This window comes from Mus caroli, unplaced genomic scaffold, assembly GCF_978045245.1.
Source record: "Mus caroli unplaced genomic scaffold, Mus_caroli_1 scaffold_2, whole genome shotgun sequence".
Taxonomy (NCBI): domain Eukaryota; kingdom Metazoa; phylum Chordata; class Mammalia; order Rodentia; family Muridae; genus Mus; species Mus caroli.
The window spans coordinates 175121870-175146560 of record NW_028227257.1 but is presented as its reverse complement, the minus strand read 5'-3'; the positions used below and the strand labels follow the sequence as shown (position 1 = coordinate 175146560).

Below are 24691 nucleotides of genomic sequence, written 5' to 3'. Positions count from 1 at the left end.
CTGAAGGATGGAAGGAGGGAAAGAGTGAGGGAGGGAGAAGGAAGAAAAGGTTTTGAATGACCCCATATCTGGTGGGGGAGACAGCCACAAGTGCATATAGACAGGTGGATGGATAAATTAAATAGCAAAGTGGCTGGCAATTGAACTGAGAGCCTGTATATGCTAGACATGGACTCTGCCACTGATCCTTGGATGTATCTCCAATTCACTGAATTCCTTCCTCTGTGGAGGAAAGTTTTGGTGAAACAAACCTGGAAAGGTTTGATTAGCGGAATAACCACCACCAAAGTCATGACTAGCAAAGCAAATTCCTTTGTTCCAGAGGAAGGATGCTTGTACCTTAGGCATTCTCATTTTCCTAAGAATTTAAACTGTAAGAGCTACTGTCTTGAAGGAGAGTCCAAGGTCAAGGTGGGAGCCACCACCATTTCTGTCTGGTAGAGGCTGCTGAGGGTAGAATGCACCCAAGGAACCCAAGACAGGGATAGAAGGGGAGGCAGACCGAGGGTTTCTGGGATGGAACCACATGATGCAAGTAATGAAGAGACGGACCACGATGACTCCTAAGTCTGTGAGATGCTCTAGATTAACACCGGGTTGTCTCATTCTCCTGACTGGTTTGGGGCATGGGGTGGTCTTTGAAGGCCATGATCTGGAACAGAACCATCATGTCCCTTAGGCCCTCCACCCAATACTATGGCATAAAGGACAAACCATTGCCACCTTAGGCTTGGCTTGCAGTGTCCTCTGTCACAGGGAGAGTTCCTCAGAGGGCCTTCTTGAACTTGGGCCTGACCAACAGTCTGTACAAAAAAAAAAAAATCGAGCTCAAAGGTGTTCTTTTGTTTCCCTTCTTTAAAAAAATGTCCAGAAATTATATCATAACTAACTCTGACCTCAGGGCAGAAAGCTCTTAGTAGCCAACCACAGAAAGAGGGAGAAATGAAGGTTGCGTTGATGTAACAACAGAAATTTTTTTTTTTGGTTCTTGTTTATTTCTTTTTTATTTTTCAGAGAAGTAACCCCTAGATAGTAAAACATTCCCTTTCTCTAAGTGCAAAACGCCCACTCCTTGAGCCAGTGAGAAGGCTCTGTAGGCAAAGGCATTTGCCATGCAAACCAATTGGCCCGAATTCCAACCCCAGAGCCAACATTAAGATAGAAGGAGAGGCATGACTCCATACAGTTGTTTTCTGCCCTCCTCATGCATAGCATGACATAAACTTGCACACACAAACATGTATACACAACAACAATAAATAAGATTTGTTAAAGCTAGCTTCTTTTTTATACTGTGTTAATTTTAAATCGGTTTTTGTATAGTCACAAGTAGAAAAGATGTTCCTACCAACTATCATTTTACAGAGGATCACCATGGACCAAGGGCCAGTCTTTGTGAATACACAGAATAGTCATAAGGTGTGTGCATGAGAGAGGTGGTGACATATAGAGAGGAAATGGAGGGAGAAGGAGAGGGAGTGAGGGATGGAGAGAGACACACACACACAGAGTGACAGAGAGAGAGACAGAGAGAGAAAGACAGAGAGAGAGAGAGAGAGAGAGAGAGAGAGAGAGAGAGAGAGAGAGAGATCGAGAGAGAGATCGAGAGAGAGACAGAGGGCCTTTCATGAATAAGATAATTTTACCTATTTGAAACAGTGTTATTCGAAGCGTGGTTAGCAGAGGGACCGTTAATGTTATTTTAGAGCCTCCAATTTTTCCACATTGCTTCTTAGAGCCTCTGCTGGGTACATTAGGCGCACCACTCATATTACCCCAGAACATTCAAATGCATGCATTCAGCGTGTCAGCCGCAGTGGGTTGTGTCCAAGCTTCTCATTGAACTATCCCCATTATGCCCTGTTTTGCAGCAATGGGAAATTTGAACCAACCCCAGATGAGATCTACAACCTTCAGCACATTCAGGGATGACAATTATGTTTCTACAATCACTAAAATAAAGAAATAAAATAAAACAAACTGAAACGGAATCAACAGTAAAAGAGCTAAATTATAGATAAGAGAATATTCATAAAACTATACCTCATCTCAGGAACGTGGGCACGCTGCCTCATGCCAGGATTTCTTTAGGCATTGGTGATATTCAGTATATTGCAATTGAGCGCAATTACAGTTAGCTATAATTAAGAACAATTACAGCTTTTATTTCTCTACTTGTTCTTTAAAAGCACATTTGTAATAAAACTTTTTTTTTAAAAGGTGAAGAATATAATTATACATCCTTATAACGTCTCAAATAATTAGTTTGACTAAAGTTTCCTCTGGAACAATTTTCATTTTAACTGTCAGATCTGCCATTTATAGTCAATGGAACATACTTTAAAAAAATTCCATCATTAACCTTTTTTACCCCATATAGCTGTATATGAATTACTGGTACAAATGAAAGGTTTCAGTGTTTAAATCTCTAGGGCCTGATGTAAGGTAAAAGTTTCTACTAATGTTTGCATGTATATGTGCATGCATACATATATGTATAGGCACATAGTGTGTGTGTATGTATTACATGTGTATACATGTGTATGCATATGTATTTTTGTGCATGTATATGTATGAATGTGTGTGTATATTATGTGTATATACATGCATGTACATGGATATGCATTAATGTGTATGTTATGTGTATATGCATGTATGTACATGTATGTGTATTGTGAATATGTCTTTAAAAAAAAGATTTGGGGAATCAGCCACCTTTTGCAGTCAACCATGTTCTATACTTCACAGATCCTAAGACAACAACCTCTGTTTATTTGCTGTATATGTATGAAGTGTAAAGCCAAAAAGTCCAGAGGTTCTGGCAGAGCTTTCTTGCTTTAGGGCTTCCCAGAACACATGTTAACATGAGGTTAGTTGGGAACAGTGAAACGCTACTTTCTATAAACCATGAATACAACTCAGCTCCAGATCGTTCTAGCTTCTTTGTTATTCGGTAACTCTGGGGAGGACTTGATCACTTTGGATAGTTCTGTCCACTGAGCATGACTTTGGATAGTTCTGTCCACTGAGCATGACTTTGGATAGTTCTGTCCACTAAGAATGGTTGCTATGCAGGTCCAATAAGTTGAATATGCACAGTTCCCTAGAAGAACTTTTTTTAAAGGTCTTTGCCATCAATATTGAAAATAACTGATAATTAATCACCTGAATGACTGACTTGAACATCCCAGATAATTTGACACTATGACCCTGGGAATTAAGGATAACCTCACTTCATATCCAATTAAGTCAGGAGGCCTGGGGAACAGATGGTTTGACAAAGTCTCTGCACCCTGAGAATGAGCAGTTATGATGAATCACCTCTTAAGGTCCTTTACAACCTTAAGATGACCTAGGAGATGACCATGCATCACTCTGATGGCTGTGATGGGGTAGACTGGTAGCAAGCTCATCCACAGGACAGACCTTTAGTATCAAAGATACTAACCTACTGAGACACTAGTGTTACTCAAATATACTCAATATTACAAATCCTGGAAGAGACTTGGTTGTAGTTTATAATCATATATTTGCCTTAATATTCATTATGCATTTTTATTCTATAGCAACCACAAAGGCCTATGTACTTGCTATGCTTTAATCCCTTTGCCCAGAACCTTATCCACATTTTATCATTTGTTCCTCACAAGATGATTATGGCCATCTTTCACATGAGAAAACCAAGGCTCAGAGGAACTGAGTGAGTGAGAATCTAAGCATATTAAATTCTAATATATGCAAGTAAAACAAGAAAAAGAAAGAAAACATAACCACTTATTCCTAAGAGATACCAAAAGTTAGACAATTTGGAAGCATCTCTAAGAATTTTACATTTAAAGCAGAGGAAACTAAACACGAAGTTCCATTGCTAGTGTGAAATAGAAACCCACAAACATATCTTTTCACTATTTCTTTGGCACACAAAAAAATTCATTTTCTTATCTTTCCTTACTGAAGAAAAAGACTTGATATGTAGATCAGGCTGGCCTCAAATTCTCCATTTTCCTGCCTCAGCTTTTCTACATTCTGGAATTAATAGGTGAGGTACAGATATTTTTCTAAGTAAAAGGTCTGTATGTGTTAAGAATTTTAAGACCAGAGGATGGGTAAAATGGTATTTCTCAGGATGAGGTATGAAATAAAACATTTCTTTGAATTCCTGGTTTCATGTCATCCCAAAGTGAATATGTTCACTGAATCACACAGCTCTGTCTCTAACAGAAACAATCTACATGCCCGGAGATAAGGTGATGCTGAAAGCTACCTTACTGTAGTCATTTTGCGCTTCGTGGGATGGGTATAAAAAAATGATGTAGACTCCAATGCTGTAAGATAGAATTACAAAGCGTGGTGGGTAGTAAAAAGAACATCCCAGAATAATAGAGTTTAAGGTATTGATGTTTAAAGAAGAAAACAGAAAAAGACATTCCGTGGGTCCATTTGCCTTTAAATAGGGACAGCGATAGTCTGAGGAGGTGGTGAGTGGGCCTCTATTGAGAGGCACTTGGCATTGTGTCCCTCATCTATGGTGTATCCCAGGGAACTCAGAACCAAGATGCTCTCACTCATTGTGTCAGCTAGGCCGGGCAGGAACGCACTGCCAGTGAGTTTGCAGGCATGTGAGCTGAGCATGTTCTGGGCATCCACAGGCTCTAGCGAGGGCACAGTGTCTCTTATACACTGTGTATAGTCAACAGTGTTGGTTAATCTTAACTGGCTTTAGAATCACCAGTGTTTGTGAGACTTTCCAGAGAGGTTTGACCTGAATGTGGGCAGTAACATCCTATAGATGAAGGTCCCAACCTCAAAGGAAAGCATGGGTATCATATCATACTGTCCTTACTGTAGACATACTGTGAGCAACTGCCTGAAGCTCCTGTTGCCATCCCTGGTGAACTGTATGGTTTCTTAAACCTTTTTCCCTCTGCTCCAACATAGTCCCTTCTCCCATCTCTCCCTTGTTACTGGTCACTTCCTGTCTCTTTGCCTTAGCTTCCAGGTCTAGGAACTTCATCTAAATGGAGTCTAATGGTGTATATACATTTTTTTGGTCTGGCTTTTCTCACTCTTGAAATTCCTCTACAGTGCACCCTCACTTTCTGGGTGTCACCCCATTGTCTGAATATAGTGCCAGTTGTTAGTTCCTTCTCCTCTTGATGGCATGAGAGTTATTTCTATCTCTTACTATTACAAATCAAACTGCTACGATTATTTTCATTCATGTTATTGCATTATTTCCTTGGAGAATCAGGAACCTACGTGTGCACTCAAGGGAAATAAGATTTTTCCACAGGTAGATTTGAATAAACACACCAGCAAATGGCGTATCTGTGTTTAGCTTTCTAAGAAACATCCAACTGTTTCTAAGTGACTACAGCATTTTACTTCTTACCTGTAATGTGACAGGAGCCAATACCACTCCAATGCTTTCCTTTAGAATGCTTTGGAATGGAATTAATTTCAGCCATGCATGAAATAGTCAAGTGATAGTAGCCCACTGTACATTTAATTAAATAATAATATTGAGAAACTTGTAATGTGCATATGTATCTTTGTCTATCTTCATCCAATATTTCACCCAATTAAAAGATTTATTTTCTTATTGGTGAGTGCTTCAGATTGTGTGTATATGTTTAAAGCGATCCCTACATTGGAATTCCTACAACACTGTGTCTTGCTTTTCACTTTACATTTGATGATACACAAAGAGGTGATTTTTTTTTCATGAAGTAGAATATACTAGTTTTGACTCATGCTTTTAGAGTTGTATTAAGAGCTCTTTGCTGGAACGAGGAGAGAACAAAAGGAACACAGCACTTGCTATGCGAATAAGAAAGTCCACGTTCAGATCCCTGGTACCTGTGTAAAAATTCATGATCAGCAGTGCCTGCCTATAATCCTGTTGCTGGGGAGACATGGAAGGATTCCAGGGCTTTCTGGCCAGATAGTTTAGCTGACTGTGAGCTCCAGGTTCAGCCAGAGACCCAGCCAAAAAGTAGGATGGAGAGTGGTCATTGAAGACACCTGATGTTGACCTCCATCATCCACAAAGATGTACCTGCACCATGAATACACCACACACGCACACACACACACACACACACACACACACACAACATACGCTCACTAGAGAATTCTTTGCCTATATAAAATCATGAGGCATTTTATTTTACATTTTCTTATGCACAGTTTATAACTTGAAGGTTGACATTTGAGTCTGTGGTTATTTTGAATTCATCTTAACATAGAGCAAGAGTCAATACACTTAGTTTCACATAGGCACCCAATTGTTCTAATGAGGTATGTTGAAAAATCTACTTTTCCTATTGAATTTCTTTGTCATGTTTGTTGGAAATCAGTGATCTAGGACCCCAAACTCTGCTGAGATTATGATTAATAAACTGATTTAAATGTATTAATTTGAATTTAGTTTGTTAAATTTACAGATCCACTTAGAAAAAGTTGCTACATCAGCAAAACTGAGTTTTCTGATCCCTACCTCCAGGGTCCCCAAATATGAATTTCTTCTTCAGTTTTTCTTTACAGCATTTTATAACTTCAGTGTGTAGATTTTATCTGTTCGGTCAGATGTGTTCTTAAGAACTTAGTACCTTTGTTAGTTTAGTGATTTAGCAATATAGATACATAAACACATCTTGTATCTTTCCAGTTTGTTTGAGCAACTTCTCTTTTTTTAGGATTCTGTCAAAGTTTCTGTCAAGACAGCCATGTTGTCTACAACAAGGCAGTTTAATTTCTTCAGTTTCAACGTGAGCATCTTGTACTGTGTTCTTCTGACTATGCTGGGCACACTTCCTAGCAGCACGTTGAACATGCTCACAGAGGATGGTTATCACTGTTTTGTGTTTGATCTTACGGGAAAGTCAGTGAGTCTTTCCTTATTAACCCTTCTACCAAGAGCATCCTTTTCTCCTACTAAACTGATTAGTTAAAGTTTTGTTTGGAACTTGTACATCCATGTTCTCAATGGTTGTAGATCTTATACTTTTATTTCCATTTGTTTTTGTTGGCAGCAGGGTGATGCTGGTCTCATAAAATGAGTGAGGAAGTATTGTGTATAATTACGTTTTCTAGGAGAATTAGTGGTATTATTTTTACCTTAACTGTTTGATACAACTAATCAGCAAAAGTGCCCTGCATGGCAATTCCATTTGTGAAAAATTTTCACACTCAATTCCACATTGATATAAAGTTGTTCAAATTATCTATGTCTTATCAAATGAGATTTATATGTTTCTTCTCCCAATAATTTGACTCATATCTTCTAAGCCAGGAGAATCTAATATAAAAGTCAAGGATTATTTTTATTTTTAAAGGTTGAAAAAAATATGACATAGACCATGTGACACCCAAAACTTGAAATATTTACTTGTTGTATAAAAGGCTTGATGATCCACAATTAAAGCTTTGTGGGTATAAAGCCTCTCATGATATTCATCTTTAGCCTACTTATACCTATAGGATTATTAACAATCTTTCATTTTAATATTAATAAATTATGTTTTTTCTTTTTACCCCAAATCGGCCTTCCTAGAGTGTTTCCAATTTTATTGATCTTCTCCAAGAAGTAGGCTTTTATTTCATTGATTTTTTTTGTTTCTCATTGCACTGTGGTCTTTATTGTTGCTTTTCTCCCTTTCATTTTGTGTTTAATTAGCTTTTATTTATTTATTTATTTATTTATTTATTTATTTATGTTTCCTAATTAGAAGCTGAAGTCAGTGATCTGGGATATTTCTTTGTTTTTAATATAGAGATTTAGTGCTAAAATTTTTCCCATAAGGCTGATTTGGGGGTACAGTATGAATTTTGATATGCTATATCTCTTTTGTTACATCCTAATTCCCATTTGATTTACTTGAGTCATTGAAGCATGTTTGAAGTACACTATGTTGGAGACTGAAAAGATGCTTCTGTGGTTAAGAGAGATACTGCTCTTTCAAAGAACCCAAATTTGGTTTCCAGCACTCACATTGGGTGGTATATAACCACTGTAATACCAGATCTAGGGGATCTTATTTGCATTTGTAGGTACCTGCAACTTAAATGAACACACACACACACACACACACACACACACACACACAGAATTTTAAATAAAATAACGTTTAAAAACATGTTTTAGATATTTGGAGATTTCCTGATATTATTAGTATTTAATTACTTTTCTTGCCATTTATGGACTTTGTATCATTCAAATATTTTCTAATTTTATTCAGACATGTATTGGAGCTCACAGTGTGATCTCTTTTGATAAGTGGCCTACATATACTAGCAGGAAATGCATCTTTTGTTGGTGAATGTAATGTTCAATAAATGTAAATCAGGTCATGCTTTTTCAAGCACTATTCAAGTGTAGTATATTTCTGCTGATATTTTTGCCTAGTTGTTCTATCAGTTCTGAGGAGGTGACTGCTGAAATCTTCATTACTTCTGTTTTTTTTAATTTCTTCCATCAGTTATTATAATCTTTGTTATTAGATGGGCAAAAATACAGGATTACTATGTCTTGTGTAAACTGATAAATTACAAAAATGTCTTTCTTTTTTCCTGGTAATGCTCTCTGCCCTGACATTACATTATCTACTCTGTGATGAGCAGATTCTCTTCAATTTTCTTCTGATCAATGTATTTATTTCTTAGGTCTGATGTCAAAAGAATGAAAGAGAGAAAGAAAGATAGAGAGAGAGAAAGGAAGAAGAAGATCAGAGATGAGGAAGACACAATATCTGTCCCTAACACCAGAAGTAACTGGGGCCAGCAGGACCCAGGCACAAAGGAGCTCCACCAGACCAGTTCTGTCTGGGCCAGTGCCCTGAGCAGACCTTGGATGCGAACTCCACAGCCAGCCTCACAACACCCAGAGGCAGCTCCACTCCCAGGCACTCCAACACGCCCAGGATCAGAGAATCACAGGATCCCAGGAGCTTGGTCACAACAGGATCTCAAGGTTCCAAAGGCAGCTTGACTCCCAGGATCTTGGACACACCCAGGATCTCAGGATTGCAGGATCCCAGAATCACAGGGTCACGGAGACAGTTTGACTCAGAGGAGTTCTGATACAGCCAGGATCATAGGAAGGACAGGCTCCAGTCAGACATAGTCAGGGCAGGTAGCACAAGAGATAACCAGATGGCAGGAGGCAGGTGTAAGAACATAAGCAATAGAAACCAAGGTTACTTGGCATCATCAGAACCCAATTCTCCCACCATAGCAAGTCCTGGATACCCTAACACACCGGAAAAGCAAGATTCAGATCTAAAATCACTTCTCATGATGATGATAGAGGACATTAAGAAAGACATAAATAACTCCCTTAAAGAAATACAGGAGAGCACAGGTAAACAGATAGAAGCCCTAAAAGAGGAAACACAAAAATCCCTAAAAGAGTTATAGGAAAATACAATCAAGTAGGCAAAGGAAAGGAAAAAAATATCCAGGATCTAAAAATGGAACTAGAAACAATAAAGAAATCACAAAGGGAGACAACCTTGGAGTTAGAAAACCTAGGAAAGAGACCAGGAGTCATAGATGTAAGCATCACTAACAGAAGAGAAGAGATAGAAGAGAGACTCTGGGGGCAAAAGACACCATAGAAAACATTGATAGGACAATCAAAGAAAATGCAAAAAGCAAAACACTCCTAACCCAAAACATCCAGGAAATCCAGGACACAATGAGAAGACGAAACCTAAGGATAATAGATATAGAAGAGAGTGAATATTCCCAACTTAAAGGTTCAGTAAATATCTCAAACAAAATTATAGAAGAAAACTTCCCTAACCTAAAGAAAGAGGTGTCCATAAACATACAAGCAGCTTAGAGAACTCCAAATAGATTAGACCAGAAAAGAAATTCCTCCCGTCACATAATAATCAAGACACCAAATGCACTAAACAGAGAAAGAATTTTAAAAGCAGTAAGGGAAAAATGTCAAGTAACATATAAAGGCAGAGCTATCAGAATTACACCAGACTTCTCACTGGGAACTATGAAAGCTAGAAGATCCTGGGCAGATGTTATACAGATCCTAAGAGAACACAGATGCCAGTCCAGGCTATTATACCCAGCAAAACTCTCAATCACCATAGACAGTGAAAACAAGATATTCCATGACAAAACCAAATTTACACAATATCTTTCCACAAATCCAGCCCTACAAAGGGTAATAGATGGAAAACACCAACACAAGGAGTGAAACTACACCCGAGAAGAAGCAAGAAAGTAATCTTTCAACAAACCCACACAAACATAATTCCACCTCTAACATGAAAATTAACAGGAAGTAACAATCACTTTTCCTTAATATCTCTTAATATGAAAATTAATATTACCAACATATCCTAATCGATTGAAATTCAAAAATATGAGGAATTAGAAATCTGTTGGCTGTCATCTCATGGTCTCTCTAATTTGGTAATGGGAAAAATTGTTCCATTATCGTACAATCAATATAAACTTTCTGCTTGTTTGTACATGACAAGGTCTTGCTGTTTGCCACATAATGGTCTTAAAATCATGCTTCTCCTATCTCAGCCTCTCTATTAGTAGGATTATTTATTTGATGTTTTTACACTATACTATGGTTGTCAGAACAGCTTACATATTTCAAAATTATTTATACAGACAAAAGTAATGTAGACAATTAATGTGGGAGGTGGCTTGTAAGACAACAGCAAAGAGTGAGACTGAAGGCTTTGCTTGAAATTTTTAATTATTGCATCAATTTTGAAAAATAGGACTATATAAGTTACTCTTATTCTGAGATGAATGCATTTCAAAATCATCACAGCCAAGGAACCAGAATCTTACCCTCACCTAATGTCTGTGACACCCTCCAAGCAGAACCATTGTTCATTGAAACAGTTGATGAATGACTTCATGGATAGACCATCTTAATACAAACACCTTTTCTTAAATGAATGTAACCTGTTCCCTGTGGGCTGAGAATGATGACAATCACTCAAGTCAAATAGCTTTGACCGTAGCAGGAAATCTGTATTCAAAAATCGTGCGTACAATTCATTCCTTGGTGCAGCAGAACTGTCAACTCTTAGCTTATCTACTATGGAGGTAAAATCTTTTGGTGATGTGAGGGACATTTAAGAACAGCCTTATTACAATGAACTCTAATGTCCAAAAACTATTCTTATTTTGTTTTTGTACCACAGTAAGAGCCAAGCAAGATTTTAAACTCTACGAAAACCAAAACAAACTAACAAAAAGACTATCTATTTATGTTCATTAAAAAACTAATAGTGATATTTTATTTTAAAATATCACACAGTTAATATATTTAGAGTTACTTAAAATTTATATTGAGAAAAATGTATGTATTTTCAGTATTCCTGTAGACAAACATCTACATAAGACTGTTCAGTTGATTGCTGTTTTATATCAAACAACTTTTTTTTTAAATTTATTTTTTATTAGGTATTTTCCTCATTTACACTTTCAATGCTATCCCAAAAGTCCCCCATACCCACCCCCCGAATCCCCTACCCACCCACTACCCCTTTTTGGCCCTGGCGTTCCCCTGTACTGGGGCATTTAAGTTTGCAAGTCCAATGGGCCTCTCTTTCCAGTGATGGCCGACTAGGCCATCTTTTGATACATATGCAGCTAGAGACAAGAGCTCCAGGGTACTGGTTAGTTCATATTGTTGTTCCACCTATAGGGTTGCAGTTCCCTTTAGCTCCTTGGGTAATTTCTCTAGCTCCTCCATTGGGGGCCGTGTGATCCATCCAATAGCTGACTGTGAGCATCCACTTCTGTGTTTGCTAGGCCCCGGCATAGTCTCACAAGAGACAGCTATATTTGGGTCCTTTCAGCAAAATCTTGCTAGTGTATGCAATGGTGTCAGCGTTTGGAAGGATCCCACAATACCTCTCCTGGGCATATATCCAGAAGATGTCCCAACTGGTAAGAAGGACACATGCTCCACTATGTTCATAGCAGCCTTATTTATAATAGCCAGAAGCTGGAAATAACCCAGATGCCCCTCAACAGAGGAATGGCTACAGAAAATGTGGTACATTTACACAATGGAGTACTACTCAGCTATTAAAAAAATGAATTTATAAAATTCCTAGGCAAATGGATGGACCTGGAGGGCATCATCCTGAGTGAGGTAACCCAATCACAAAGGAACTCACACAATATGTACTCACTGATAAGTGGATATTAGCCCAGAAACTTAGGATACCCAAGATATAAGATACAATTTGCTAAATGCATGAAATTCAAGAAGAATGAAGACCAAAGTGTGGACACTTTGCCCCTTCTTAGAAATGGGAACAAAACACCCATGGAAGGAGTTACAGAGACAAAATTTGGAGCTGTGACAAAAGGATGGACCATCTAGTGATTGCCATATGCAGGGATCCATCTCAAACAACTTTTATAATACTCATTTTTATTGTTACAATATTTTATAAATTTTAAAGAATATGATAAGAAATGAAAGGTAGTGCAGGTTCTGAAGTGGGGGTGGTCTCTGGGAGGAGTTGGGGTATAAAACAGAAAAGAATGTGATGTAAGTCTATTTACTCAAAATATGTTTTTAAATGTTAACAAATTCAGATAAATTGAAATTATGTATCTTTTCTCATCATAATGCAATAAAACGTGAATCAAAGAAAAAAGAAAGAAAGAAAGAAAAGGAAGGAAAAGAAAAGAAAAAAGAGGGAGAGAAAGAAAGGAAGGAAGGAAGGAAGGAAGGAAGAAAGAAAGAAAAAGAAAGAAAGGAAGGAAGGAAGGAAGAAAGAAAGAAAGAAAGAAAGAAAGAAAGAAAGAAAGAAAGAAAGAAAGAAAGAAAGAAAGAAAGAAAGAGGAAGAAAGCAGGAGCCCATGGCTTACAATACTAGAGTTTCAGTCTCTCACAGTCTTAGCTAGAATTCAGGTTTATTCAACATGGCGATGGCTATGTAAAACATCATTTGGCAGACACGATAGTACTCAGTGAACAAATGGGTATCTCATCTAATCCTTACACTGTTATCTTAGTTATACGTTAATGTTAGCTGTGCTTTTCTTGCAGGCAGCATATAGTGGGTCTTGCTCAATGTATGACTTATTACCCTCCATTATTGAATCAGACTCTGTATGGACTATACCCATTATCTTGTGAATTCTGAATTGTGAATTCAGGCACTGCTCTCAGATCCTTGTTAGGACTAGCAAGGTTCACTTGTCTTCTTTTCAGATGGTTTTCCTTATATGCATTTATTGATCAGTGTGGAAGTGCAAAATCAAAAGGGTCATTCTTCAGATGTCTGTATTTTTATTTTTTATAGGTCTCACTTTTCTGGCTCTCTCCTGGTAATTCTGACATCATTCTTCTTATTAAATTTTCAGTTTGCCTCAACACAGCCTAATCCTTCTTCTCCTCTCCTCCTATGATCTGAGCCACAGCTCAGAAAAACTACTTAAAGAATCTTCTAATATGGTTTGTCATTATTTTGGGCTGCTCAATTATACAGGAAAGAAATATCTAGTCCTTGTTATTCACCTTCTTCTTCAGAAGAAATTCTTCCAGAATTTTCTTGAACTAGATGGTGTTTAATTTTACAATTAAAAATAAGTTAAAATATTGTGGATTGGTAACACTGTCAAATTCACATCAAGAAAATGAATATTTTTTTCCAGAGAAAATATCTTTCTGAGCTAAGTCTAAGAAGAAAGACAGTAGGCAACACTGATACTATGGGCTGGGCATTCCAAATGCCCACATTCAAATCTGAATTCTGTCACTCCTCAGCCCTGTGATATGATGCATCAGGTTACCTCATGTTTGTACCACAGTGTCTCATTTATAAAATGAAGACACATCTGGACTCTCATTATGATGTAATGTAATATTCTTTCAAGAGTGCCAGGTGTATGGTAATTGGTACACTCGGAAGTCTCACTCAACCACTGGATCTTATTATTGCCCTGTTTCGTCATTCCTTTCTAAAATATAGCTTTGGCTTCCTAGGTACTTGGTATTTTTCTGCTTATAAACAGAGAATGAAAACACACGAGGTTTCCAGTGCATCGATCATAGTAGGTGACAGGCAGGCTTGCAGTACAGAGTAAGTTTGTGAACTGGCTTGGTGCCACTTAAGACATTATGTGTCACAGGCTACCTGCTTTCAAAACACTTGCCCTTTATATGGGGGCACATTTTATATTTGATCACAGTAGATTACTCTTTGTAGTTAATCATATATAGCCCATGTTCAGACAGGCCTTTATGATCTATTGCTTATGATCAAACTAACTGATAGTGTTGAAAGCTGGTGATATAGATTGAGCCTGTCAAGTCTCTATGCGAGAAGAATGTCTATGTATCTTTTAACTGGCCCTGTATCTGTGGCTTGGACAAAGAGGATCCACTTTAGAGCAATACAAGAAAAAAAATCAGGTACTTTAAGTATCTCACTATGTGATTAGGCTACTTACAATACCAAAGCTCAGCAATTTTGAACATTACGTTAAGTCATCATGTCAGCACTACTGAATTGGTCACGTGATTCATCAGAGGAAACGCAGCAACATGTTACAGCTCTTATTCTCTGGTCTCAATTTAATAGTACTTGGTGCTTTACAATCAATTTAAAGGCTCCCATTGTATTCCTGTACTACAAGATATGGCCTTTGGCCCCAAGTGGTAACCTTCTGAAATGACTTTTTCATTCCCAAATAACCTTTTTTGTCTTTTGGGTTTTCTTTGGCCTTAAAGAGTCATGTTAAAAACATGTCCCCATTGTTGTTCCCATTAAAACTGGTTTTGTAGTTCTGATCCACACTCATTATCGTGTTGAACAGGTCCAAAGATTCTCTCTAGAAATCAGGATGGGTAGCCATGCTCACTTTGATCGATTGGATCTGTTCTGGGGACTCTTCAGTAGACCAGGGCCAGGCTGTTAAGTTCCGCAGCCCTCTACAAGAGCACAGTGGTGACTTGGGACTCTTGTAAATCTGTTCCTGCAGATTCTTTGTTTGTAACATTTCTTCTGGACCTCATGGTCGTTGATATGGCAACCACTGGGCTTGCAGAGTAGCTGTCGGGTGCCTCGGATATCATGACATTTCTGAAATCCCAGAGCTCAAATAATTAAGCTCTTTCTATATGTGTAATTGCTCCCATGTGGCTTGGGAACTTGCTGTGTGGCCTTGAGCAAGCAATTTACCCTCTCTTGTGTCTCTGTGTGAGATGCCCTGCATTAGGGAAATAAGTTTACTGACCTCCCTCCTGGAATTTTGGTTAGATTAATTTTTTTTTTTTTTTGCTGTATTTAAAGGGCAGTTAATTCTGATCCATGCTTCAAAGCATGTTAGAATGTTTTGTGCCAATGCTACCCAGGATGCCCCCAAAGAGCCAGAAAACACATAGAGAAGAGGGAAGACATTATGAGAAGAGAAAGATGACAAGAATAGTACCTCAAGTGTCAGCCATGTAAACAGGGGGACAGCAGGATCCTTGGCACTCAGGTTTAAAAAAATGTTCAGGACAGTGTGTGCCTATAATCTCAGCACTGGGGAATCAGAGGCAGGTGGATTTCTAGAGCTTACTTGCTATTCCCTTGGGCTGGATTGATAGTCTCCATGAGATGGGAGGATGAATCAAAAGACCACAGAGCTGAACCCCAGCCACCTGGGACTCAGCTTCTACTGGAGAAATGACCTTGAACAAGTGACTTTACCTACTTGTCCCTAGGAAAACATTGTCTCTAATTTTGACTCTAGACATATTCAAGAAGTTAATTTTTTTCATATTCCTTCTCTTCATTTCTCTTATTATTGTGTTTTTCACACAAAAAGTAGAGTTTAAGAAAGGGATGGAAACCTGGGTGTGGCAGCACATACCTGTAATGCCAGCGCTTGTGAGGGTGAGGCAGAGAGATTACATGCTCAAGGCTGGCCCAGGCTCTATAGATGGATCTTGTTTGGTTGTTTATTTGTGTTGTGTTGTGTTGTGTTGTGTTGTGTTGTGTTGTGTTGTGTGTGTGTACATGTATACATATGTGTGCACTTGCCCATGTGTGCACATGAGGAAGGCAGAGGAGGCTGTCACAGTCTTCCCCTTTCATTCTCTGCTGCTTTGGCTTCATCTAGGGTCTCTGCTGAGCCTGAAGCTTGCACCTAAGCTACGCTGGCCAGAAAGGGATATGACATTCAAAGGAGCTAGAGTTACAGATGGTTGTGAGCCATGGAAGGTGCTGGAAATTGATGCTGGGTCCTTTTCAATAGCAGAAAATGCTTTGACCTGAGCCATCTCTTTAGTACCTCACTTTAAAGATGATTTTTAACTATAAAGGCCACAAATAGCCATTTCAGCAAGACAGGATTCTCGTGTTTCTGTCCCTCTGTGCTTGAGGTTACAGGGACATGTATCCATGTTTAGCTGTTTTATATATAGACTCTTGGGATTTGAACTCTGGTCCTCATGTCTGTGTATGAAACACTTTTGCTCACAAAGCCCTCTCCCCAATGCCAAGACACTGTCTCAAAAAAAAAGTAATAAAGAAGATAATTAATGATTTCTGATTACTTAGCAACCAATTAAGTAAAGGTTTTAATGCATTTCATTTCTATATCCTTGATTAATATCCATGTCTTAAAATAATACAAAACCTAGAAGACAAACATAGTGTTTAGAATCCTGATTCTACAGTACCATCCAGGAGTGGAGAGATGTAAAAACTTGTGTTTGTCTAGTACTTAGTATGCAGTGTAACATCTGGTTTACCAAGGATGCTTTGAAGATTGATGGCCCAACACTAACAACACTTTATGTGTGAAACAATTGACTTAGAGTGATTAACAGACTCTTTCAAGATCACAGAAGTTGTAAGTGACAGGCCCGAGACTAGAAGTCAGAGGTCATACGACCTCAAGGCCTGCTGCTCTGTAAATCCAACAACTAGACATCTAGCTGATGAACGCAGCGACAGCGCCACTGAGTAGCAGAGAGAATGACCTGAGGCCTGGAGACCTATCTGGATGAAAGTCCAGCTTTGCACTCTTACAAGATGTCCAAAGTCATGTCAATGGTCAGGGTTACTGTTTGCACATCTAAAACCTGGAAATGGGACACACGGCTCTCAGGTTGATGGGGAAAAATGCATGAGCTAATATAGTAAAAACTGTACTGCACCTGACACACACAATGAATCCAGCAAAATGTGCGCCCCTTGCTTCCCCTTCCTATTTCTTTTAGAATAAGAGATGAACCTTTTCCCATGGGGGCTTGACTACAGGGCTAGATAAATTCCCATTTGTTCCCAAATGAACTTCTTTGCCTAAGGATTTGCATCAAAGAGGCTGAACAACAGCCCACCCCAGCTGTTCACAAAAGCATAGAAAAAGCAACACAAATAATACTAAACAGATAGTCCCCCAAATTATATTTGTTCTTACTTAAATGGTGTGTGTGTGTGTGTGTGTGTGTGTGTATCTGTCTGTGTACATGTTGGAACTAATTTTCAACAAAAGAGAGAAAAGAATGAAGTTTGATGTTTGATACTTTGGAAATAACTGAAAAGAAGGAGAGGGAGGTGGGGGAAGAGAGGGAGGGGAGGAGGGAGGAAAGGAGGGAGGGAAATCCCTGAATTCTGGCCTTCTCCTCTCTCCATCCTTTTTCTTCTACATTCCACAAATGGAAGACTCCATACTGCACAGCCATGAGATCAACCTAGACAGAAGTTCTCTCATTGATCAGCATGCTTTCATAGGCTGATAGGGCCTCGGTGCTCCAAAAGAAAACATTTCCCCACAAATAGAACTTTATCTCACAGACAACAACAAAAAAACTTTGTATCTACACTAAAATTGGATTATATAATGAGGAAAATTATAGATCTGTGTCATAAGGAACAGCTGAGCTTTGTATTATAATTTTTTTTTAGTTTACAAAGTGTTCTTTCTTTGCAGGACATTTTGTGAAGTTCCTCATAAGATGATGTAGATGATGCATGATGGAGATATGCAGTGTACCAGGCAACTCTTGTCTAGATACAAAGCCATAGGAACTATTGATTTTCAGCAATCTGGGTTTAGGGAATGCATAATTATTCTCATTGTCTTTGGTTATGAATTTTACTCTCATTTTAACAGAGAAAGGGAAGTCCTCAGAACCCATATCTGTATAACATTAAAGTTCTGTCTGGGAAGCTCTACCCTCCTCACGCTGACCCTGTTCTTTATGTCATGAGAACCTTTAGCCCCTTCTTGGAAGACTCAGTTTCCTGTGTTGAAAGGTTTAGGCAGGATTCTCATGGCTGTACCGTTTTCAGATGTGTCCTGCAGAGAGAGGACAATGCTCTTTATGGGTGAAGAGCTTACTTTTATCAGAAGCAGAACCACAGTTTAAATCTTGGAGGGCATCATCCTGAGTGAGGTAACACAATCACAAAAGAACTCAAATGATAGGTACTCACTAATAAGTGGATATTAGCCCAGAAACTTAGTATACCCGAGATATAAGAGACAATTTGTAAAACACATGAAACTGAAGAAGAATGAAGACCAAAGTGTGGACACTTTGCCCCTTCTTAGAATTGGAAACAATCACCCATGGAAGGAGTTACAGAGACAAAGTTTGGAGCTGAGACAAAAGGATGGAATACCTTGAGACTGCCATATCCAGGGATCCATCCCATAATTAGCCTCCAAATGATGACGCCATTGCATACACTAGCAAGATTTTGATGAAAGGACCCTGATATAGCTGTCTCTTGTGAGACTAGGCCGGGGCCTAGCAAACACAGAAGTGGATGCTCACAGTCAGCTATTGGATGGATCACAGGGCCCCCAATGGAGGAGCTAGAGAAAGTATCCAAGGAGTTATAGAGATCTGCAACCCTGTAGGTGCAACAACATTATGAACTAACCAGTATCCTGGAGCTCTTGACTCTAGCTGCATATGTATCAAAAGATGGCCTAGTAGGCCATCACTGGAAAGAGAGGCCCATTGGACATGCAAACTTTATATGCCCCAGTACAGGGGAACACCAGGGCCAAAAAGTGGGAATGGGTGGGTAGGGAAGTTGGGGGGAGGGTATGGGGGACTTTTGGGATAGCATTGGAAATGTAATTGAGGAAAATACGTAATAAAAAAAAAATCTTGTCACCTTGGTATTCCATTCTACTGAAAATTCCCCAGTTAAGTCACTCACAGAGATCAGCCTGTTTGCCTCTGCCTCTGCCTCTGCCTCTGCCTCTGCCTCTGCCTCTGCCTCTGCCTCTGCCTCTGCCTCTGCCTCTGCCTCTGCCTCTGCCTCTGCCTCTGCCTCTGCCTCTGCCTCTGCCTCTGCCTCTGCCTCTGCCTCTGCCTCTGCCTCTGCCTCTGCCTCTGCCTCTGCCTCTGCCTCTGCCTCTGCCTCTGCCTCTGCCTCTGCCTCTGCCTCTGCCTCTGCCTCTGCAGTGCTAGGATTATAGGTTTGCATCACCATGCTTGCCTAGAATTTCTATGTGGGTTCAGGAGACTGAACTCAGGTCCTCATGCTTGTGTGGCAAGCACTTTTCTGATCAATCTATCTCCCCAGCTTGAGTTCTAAGTTCTTACTGTCAGTTCCAGAGCCATACCACAGATGGACCAGAGCCATACCACAGAGGGACCAGAGCCACACCAAGATGGATATTTATTCACTTCTTTTATTAGAAATCAAAGTACAGACTGATACGAGTCAGAAGCCAGTGGCCTTTGGAAATAAAACTTGTCACTTGGACCTTGCGTGTTTCTGGCAAACAACTCTCACTCTCTGTGTATGTGCAAGTGCTGCGTCTAAGACAGGAAGCTCTCCCAGTGAGGCCCCTTCACTTGGGTGTGAGAGAGTACAGCATCGCCGCTGCAATGTGCAGATGGTTTGCACTTGTGTGCAATCATGTGGCCCAGCAAAGTAAAACCCCAGAGCCCCAATGAGCAGAGTACAATGTATGATTTCTTTGAAACTTCATTACGTGTAGATTAACCTTTGCAAAATGTCTCCATCACATGGAATTACCAGGAAGAGGCAGAAACAACAGGAAAGCAAAGCCATGGATTTCCGAATGAAAATCCCCAGGGCTTACTTGCGTCTCTCTTTAGATTACCCACATGAACATTTTATATTGGAGGATTGAGGTTTCACTACCTGCCCATGCTTTCTTCATCAGACATTTTTTTACATTAAGTAAAATTTACATTCTTTAACAATATAAGAGATACCAAGGAGAGTGAGGCACTGTCCCTTGGATTGGTTGGTGTCAGTTTTTGAGAATAAATTCCAGAGTGGAAATAGAATCATGAAAACTGACACAGCTCCCAGTCCAAGAAGCACATAGTATATTGGGGAGATAAATCATATTATTACAATTTATGTACTATAAAGGTCTATTTATTATTGTTGTAAATGACAAGCCCTTTATAGTAGAAGTGATCCATGAGCTCAAGAACTTGGGGAAAGAACTTTTGGTGATGTCTTTCTGTCCTGGATCATGAAGGACTGTCAGGATGTCACAAGAAAATAGCAGCACTTTAGGCACAGAGAACAACTCCACCAATGACTCAAAGACCTGAGAAGGTTCCTGGACCTGTGGGATGGCTGCTTTTCCAGTGTGGCTTCTAGCTACAGGCTCACAGAATATGACTGAGAGGAGGCAGAGGAAGTGAGTTTTGCTTCCTTTATATACAACACGAAAGAACTCTTACATAAAGTAAGAGTCCTGTGCTGGACTTCTAGCCTTTATTTCCTTTGTGTTTGTGTGGCCGGGGGCGGGGGGGGGGGGGGGAGGAGTCGGGGGAGGGAGTGTCTTGGCACCCAGGTACACATAGACCATGAGCCTATGTGGAAGCCACAGGACATCTCTGGGCTATTCTCTTTAGAAGCCATCTACTTTGGCTTTTGAGAAAGAGTCTCAGTTTGAGTACAGTCACCCATGGTCTGTGAGCCTGAAAGCCACACTGGAAAGCTGCCACCCCCCAGATCCAGGAACCTTCTCACGCCTCTTCTGTAACTAAATCTCTGCTGTTTTCTGGTGACATTCTGGCAGTTCATCATGACCCAGGACAGAAAGAGTGACAAGTAGGCGAGGCTGGCTGGTGAGTTCCACAGATTCTTTACTTTTAACCCCCTCAGTGCTGATATCATGAGCAAATGCCACTCTGCTCAGCATTTCTATGTGGGATCTGGGTATCAAACTTGAGTCTTTACGCTTGCAGGGAAAGCGTTTACTGACTGAGCAATCTCCCAGCCCCGGCTTCTTACCTGTACAAAGCCCTAGACCCATTTATCTAACTGGCCCTTATTGCCTGATGCACCATAACCAAACGATCACTTTTAGTTTGCATAAAGGTACAGTGTTAGATGGAAGCGTTTCTCCAATTCTTCCCCATAGAATTCAATTCATAGCGAAGGCTGCTGAATTTCCTGTAATACCCTGCGTGCACAATTAAATTTCCTTCGGAATGTTTCCAGTAGTTATGTCTTGCCTTGAAGGAATGAATCTTCTTTATGATCCATCCGATCAAACCCATAGTGTTTTTTCATGACTTAAATCTCTTGTCATTTAGCAATTCAGAAATCTAGAATCCTTTACCCACTTCATCTATAAATGTCCTGCACATGTATAATCATGCTAAACTACCCCTGACCAAAGTGTTGTAACTTCCCAAGCCCATAGACAACAGCTGCCTATCATGGTGTGTGTGTGTGTGTGTGTGTGATATGTATGTTTGTGTTCATGTATGTGTGGGGTACAGGTGGGAAGACAACCTCTTGTCCTCCTGCATTCTTTGTCAAGTACCATCCACTTAGTTTTCTGAGACAGGTCTCTTGCTGTCCTGTTTTTGCCATGTAGCATAGGCTGACTGATCAGAGAGCTCCAGGGATGCGCCACCTCCACCACCACTGGCTGGGATTGCAAGGGTCTCTGCTTTTCCACGTGGTGGCTTGATGCTCTCAAAACTAGCACTTACCCACTTTACCCATCAAGCTATCTTCTAGGGCCTCTAAGGTCATTTTAAATTTCCCCAATTTTATATTCTGTAAGGAACTTAGTTGCATTAATTTCTATGAAAAACGAAAAGAAAAGGACATATGGGGAAATCCTTTAGAGCATGAGCAGTGGGAGGGAAGTAGCTAGCAAGAGAAATAAATGAGCTGCTGATGGATCATCTCCATCCCTGCACACAAGCTGCTGCCTTATCGGCATTTGTTATTCTCACAACAGAGGCACAATCCATTGGACAAGAGACCTAGTCAATACAATTGAACTTTGCAAAGTACCACCCTATCATAATAATGTTCTGCAGAACATATGCCCACAGGTTTACATAACACGGCTCTTATCACGTGATATTTATCAGCAACCATGTTTTTCTCAGTAGACAGGAGCCCCGTGAAGTCAGTGGTGGAAGAGTCTTGTTAATCACCACCGAGTGTCACGTGCTATCTGTGATGCCTTGTAGGAAGGAGGGTGATATAAAAAGATGCATTGTGACATGACTGTCAGAAATGCTTAGAGGATGATGCACTTGCATTAAATGGCTTTGCAAGTTGGATTGGCATTAAACACTCCACAAGTGAAGTGTAGGGGGTGGGCAATAACAAAGCATCCGATCCGGGAAGGGACTGTCAAGGCCTCTGCCAGCCCCCAGCTATTTTAGACCTGGCGACAGAGAGCTTAAAGTTAAAGGGAGGTGGTTGATGCCTCCACTCCCAACTGCAAATACAAGAAGCTAGGATACCCAGACAAAAATGTGCCCAGCCATCCCACCCCGCCTAGAAATGCCATTCCCATGACAGTCCTTTCTCTGTAAAGCACACACAGCTTATAATGACACCAGCACATCACTCACTTGCTCAGTACTTTCTCGGCTGTCAGACCCTTCTTCATAACAGTCTAATCTGTCAGAAGTGTGAGGAGCAAGAGGAGGTCCTTCTGTCTGGACTCTCTTTCTGGATGTTTATATGTTCAGTACATGTTCCACAATAACAGTGGCCACATTTGCTTGTGAAAAGGCCCGTACATTTCATTTTGCAAAGCTGGTGAGTGAGCTTTATCATAACAGTGTTGTCTTGGAGGAGAGAAGATGAGAAAATAGTCAAGTGTCTTCTGTTGGTATATTAATGAGGGCTAACATGGTGGCCTGCATTTAATGGAATATCTCTAAATTTTTACAAAAAGAGGAGAAGGAAAAAGAGAGGAAGAGAAAGAAGTAAGGAAGAAAGGAGATATATGTTGATAGAGAATTGCTTTATAATAATAAAAACAATCTGTCAAGATCACTGAAATACCTGGGGTAGGCTGAGGGATTTCTGTCATTATGAGATGCTGTGGACACAATGGTCCTTCACAAATCCCTCAGTCCCAACACGAGAATCATCGAATCTGCTACAGTGCATGGCCAAGTAACCTTTCAGGTGCAAACATTAAAGATTCTAAGGTGAGGCAAGCAGATAGTTGTCCACATGGGACCAATATAATCCTAAGAGTCTTCCTCAAAGTAGGAAAAAGGCAGGAGAAGTAGGTAGAGAAATGAAATGGGATGTGGAAATGTAGGATTGATCAAAATAGAAATGTGGGGACAACTCACCTTGAACAGAGAGGATGAGTGGGCCATGAGCCAAAGAACGAATGCAACCTTCACAGGAAATATCATCTTCCCTCAGATATAGAAAGAATGGTCACCTCTAGAATGGCCATGTGTAAGCTGTTGTGTGTAAGCACTATGGGTGTAAACTGCTATATGTGTAAGCCACTAAATTCATGTTCATTTTTTAAAAGTGAGAATAGGAAAGTATTATAAAAAATTTCCACGTCACTTTCCAAAGGTTTCTGGGGCCACTTTCAAGATAAAAATGCTTGTTGCTTCTTTTATGTAATTATGTCTATGCATTTTAAGAAATCAGATGAGATCCATTCTGGTGCTTCAACATTACGAAAAGGCTGCTGCCTTCTGTTTGCCTCTCAGAAATCTGAAGATATTTTGCATTGATGCTATTTCTCACATACTGGTTTTCTGTCTGTGTAGTGTATATGTGTGCACATGTGTATGAGAGTTTGTTGGCTGTGAACAAACACTCTGTAGAGGCCAGAGGTTGACTTTGAGTGAGTTTTTTTTTGTTTTTGTTTTTGTTTATTTAAGACAGGAGATTTCCCTGGAACTGAGTTCACTCCCCCCCCCCCCCCATATTAGCAGGTAAACATAGTGAGCAAGCTATGGAATCCCCCTGCCTCTGTCTCCAATAGAATACTGGCTCATCTGGCTTCAATTAGTTATGTGTGCTTACCCTCTGAGCCATCTCCCAAGCCCCATTCTCAAATAATGTTTGAGAATTGGCATCTACCATTGATGACTTTGTCTTTTGCCTTATATTTTTGCACTCTGAAGAAACATTTAACGCAGTATGAGGCAGATACTTACACACAATCTTTAAAGAGCCACCCAGTAATTACCATGTGAGGTACCACCTCAGAGGTAGAAAGGGCAACAATAAATAAGCTAGACATACATGCATATGTGCATAATCATAAACGAAAGGACTAAGTGTCCCCAAGTCAGCTATTGTGTAAAAATGACAGGACTTAGAAGTTTGAATTGTATTGGGAAAGTGTTGCAGAGAAGGCAGGCCTTTGTATGGTTCTTCTTTTGTTTAGGTTTCCTAAGGTCAGTAAAAAATGAATCAGTGGCTGTGGTCAT

At 39.8% G+C, this 24691-nt stretch overlaps 1 protein-coding gene across 5 annotated transcripts in view; it reads right to left on the bottom strand.

Moving 5' to 3' along the window:
- Celf2 (CUGBP Elav-like family member 2) overlaps nt 1–24691 on the bottom strand; it is an 856147-nt gene that overhangs the window by 419098 nt on the left and 412358 nt on the right. Inside the window, exons 1-2 of one of the 5 annotated variants that reach the window (XM_029471516.2) lie at nt 2044–2134; nt 724–803 (exon numbers count right to left, since the gene is read on the bottom strand). The exons of 2 other annotated variants lie outside the window; for them this stretch is intronic. The gene's annotated coding sequence lies outside the window, so the exon portion shown is untranslated. Of the gene's footprint in view, nt 1–723; nt 804–2043; nt 2135–24691 lie in introns of those variants that run through there. 2 more of the 5 variants (XM_029471518.2, XM_029471557.2) reach the window with 2 other exon arrangements.